The 3419-nt window shown below is 38.4% G+C and overlaps 1 pseudogene; it reads left to right on the top strand.

Moving 5' to 3' along the window:
* Positions 1-1218: 1218 nt before the first annotated feature.
* On the top strand, positions 1219-1336 carry LOC126163229 (5S ribosomal RNA; annotated as a pseudogene).
* The last annotated feature ends 2083 nt before the right edge of the window (positions 1337-3419 follow it).

Genomic DNA, 3419 nt, shown 5'->3' with positions numbered 1-3419 from the left:
ATGTAGACTGGCAAGGCAAGGAAAGCGTTTCTGAAGAAGAGAAATTTGTTAACATTGAGTATAGATTTAAGTGTCAGGAAGTCATTTCTGAAAGTATTTGTATGGAGTGTAGCCATGTATGGAAGTGAGACATGGACGATAAATGGTTTGCACAAGAAGAGAATAGAAACTTTTGAAATGTGGTGCTACAGAAGAATGCTGAAGATTAGATGGGTAGGTCATATAACTAATGAGGAAGTATTGAATAGGATTGGGAGAAGAGAAGTTTGTGGCACAACTTGACCAGAAGAAGGTATCGGTTGGTAGGACATGTTCTGAGGCATCAAGGGATCACCAATTTAGTATTGGAGGGCAGAGTGGAGGGTAAAAATCGTAGGGGGAGACCAAGAGATGAATACACTAAACAGATTCAGAAGGATGTAGGTTGCAGTAGGTACTGGGAGATGAAGAAGCTTGCACGGGATAGAGTAGCATGGAAAGCTGCATCAAACCAGTCTCAGGACTGAAGGCCACAACAACAACAATGTGACCTTTAAAGGGCCACGTACCCCCACGCTCACACCTACCAGTCAGGATTTTTATTGTGTTGTTCGTGACTCTCCATCCCACCAATGTACAAAAATTTGTGACTATACAAAATTATTCCCCTAATTTTCCTTAGCTGGAGTAAATCATCTTCATGTGGCCTTGTTCTTCATACATCAAACGACTTTACACACCTCATCTATCATTATTTCCAGTTTATTATTATTATTATTATTATTATTATTATTATTATTATTCATTAACAATCTGATTTTGTAACTCATCTCTTGAATTGCACATACATTTAAAAGAAATGTGTGAACACTTACCTCTTTATAATTAAGTTGCTTGCTGCCTTCTTAACAGAACTTAAAATCATAATCCAAACTTAAACTGTTTCTTCAGAAAATCTTATTCTTCCTCTTACTCTCATACCCAACTAGAAAGTGTGAACTTACTTACCTGTTGAATTTGCTCCTCTCTCAATTTCTTTTTAGTTTTCTCAATGAACTATCTCTTCCATTCTTCTGTCCAGGCCAGTGGATTCCAGTTTTCAGTTTCTTGGCAAACTTCTGAATGTTGACAAGTGTGCTGAAATGCCAATATGGAGGATTATTTTGGTTGATCTCTCGTCATTCCGAGAATGTCACTGTGACTAACTTTCAATTTCCCCTCCCTTAAATGTCAGATGTAGGCAACGGCCTTGCCGCAGCGGGTACACCGGTTCCCGTGAGATCACCGAAGTTAAGCGCTGTCGGGCGTGGTCAGCACTTTGATGGGTGACCACCCAGGCCGCCATGCACTGTTGCTATTTTTCGGTGTGCACTCAGCGAAGTGATGACAATTGTGGAGCTACTCGACTGAATAGTAGCGGCTTCGGTCAAGAATACCATCATAACGACCGGGAGAACGGTGTGCTGACCCCACGCCCCTCCTATCCGCATCCTCCACTGAGAATGACACGGCGGTTGGATGGTCCCGCCTGAAGGCGGAGTGCTTTTTTAAATGTAAGATGTTTGCTGAGTACACTGATATAATTTCAGAAATATAACTTTATTGTGATTTCATCTACACAGCTTAGGCCAAAAATTGTCTTGGAATTTTCCTTATTCCTTTTTCATGTAAAAGAGAGAGAGAGAGAGAGAGAGAGTGGTGATCTGCCTGCAATTATCAAGGTGTATAAAGCTTGCTGTTTCATTACTATGTTCTAACGTTTGTTTTATATTCCGGGATACTAATTTTTTATTATATATGTTCCAGGTGATTGTTTAAGCATTCTATAATTAGAGTATCTTTGTTTGCTTAGCTATTCAATACTGGAGAGTTGGCAGTAGATTTCTGAATTTGGGTACCTGAGATATTTTTCTTATATGAGTTACTGTAACAGAAAGGTTGAGACATTTTGTCTAAGAATTTAACTTCTGGAATGTTGTTTGTTAAAGTCAGTTGGTTTGTTTCTTTTCTATCAGAAACTGACCAATATGTCTATAGAATGAAAAACTTTTCTGAAATCCACAAATATAATCATTTTGTCTCCCTGTGCGTATCTGTAAGTGGTGATGGTAAGGCACATTGTAAAGCTAGAGAGAATCGCTTTTTCAGGCATAATTTATAGAAGTATATATAAATGAGAACCAGTCTTTTTGAAACTGATATGTAGTGTGAGATGGGCAGTTAACATTTTTTGCTAGTCTGTTAGGCAACGAAACAGTTTGCATAAAAGTTGTCATTACGTTATGCATTTATGTTTGTACTCGAATTTACCACTCTACTGGTGATACACATTCAAAATATCATCTGATTAAAGGTCTGGAAATAGAGATGTTGCATTTGAAAATAAAGGAAATCGCTATGAGGCAGACAGTACCACGTATAAACATTTACTGTGGTAGCTTTATCTTTGAAATGTGTAAGCCTTTCTGGGACAGTGAAAAATTATATTGGAAAATGTCTCGCAAAAAATCATTTGGTAACGGTTGGTTGGTTGTTGGTTGGGTGGGGTCAACCAGTGAGGTCATCGGTCCCATCAGATTAGGGAAGGGTGGGGAACGAAGTCGGCCATGAGCTTTCAGAGCAACCATCCCAGCATTTGCATGAAGCAAATCGTGGGAAACCTAAATCAGGATCGCTGGATGCAGGTTTGGACCGTTGTCATCCCAAATGAGAGTCCAATGTGCTAACTGCTGCACCACCTCACTCAGCGACTCTTGATAAAAGAGCAGGCCCGAGTTGGAAATATTCTGTAATAACTCTTGTCAATTGGATGTGAATATGGTGGTATTTTTGGGACTTCAAATTAAGAAAAATCTTCAGATAAATAAGTATAGCTTGTTTCTTCTCTAGTGGCCAAGAATAGCTTGGAGAAGGCTAATCTGCACTCTACTGCAGTGAATACATTGTTTGCCGATTTCTCGGAATTAATCAGGTTAGCATTGGAGGTATACGGCATGACTGAGATATTCTCGATCTTGTACTGACCATCAACACATTTGATCTTGGCAACATTTTGTGTCAAGGAGGCACTATACTTTTTCACATGCCAGTGTTGCACCATAAGTAACTTGATTCAATATTGAAAAGCACCAACTGGTGAGTAGTCATACCACACAGTATCTTCTCCTCATTGTAAGGTACTAATGGTGCCGATTCTTCTGGAAAACCTGGAATTCTCAGGAAATTACATTTTACCTCAAAAAATGAGGGAAATGCTGGCAAATGCTTTGTTTTATGACCTAGTAATGAAATTTAATTTTTTTGAGTTTCATAAATCATAAATTTTAAAATACTTAATGTTTCAAAGTTTGTTAATCATATGAATATTACTCCATATAAACTATCAATTTTTAAAAACTGCAGTTTAACTACTGCTTATGGCAATTGTATGTCAGCTGACA

Source organism: Schistocerca cancellata, chromosome 2 (genome assembly GCF_023864275.1).
Source record: "Schistocerca cancellata isolate TAMUIC-IGC-003103 chromosome 2, iqSchCanc2.1, whole genome shotgun sequence".
Lineage (NCBI taxonomy): Eukaryota > Metazoa > Arthropoda > Insecta > Orthoptera > Acrididae > Schistocerca > Schistocerca cancellata.
The sequence above is the reverse complement of the archived record's forward strand: the minus strand, read 5'-3'. Positions and strand labels throughout refer to the sequence as shown.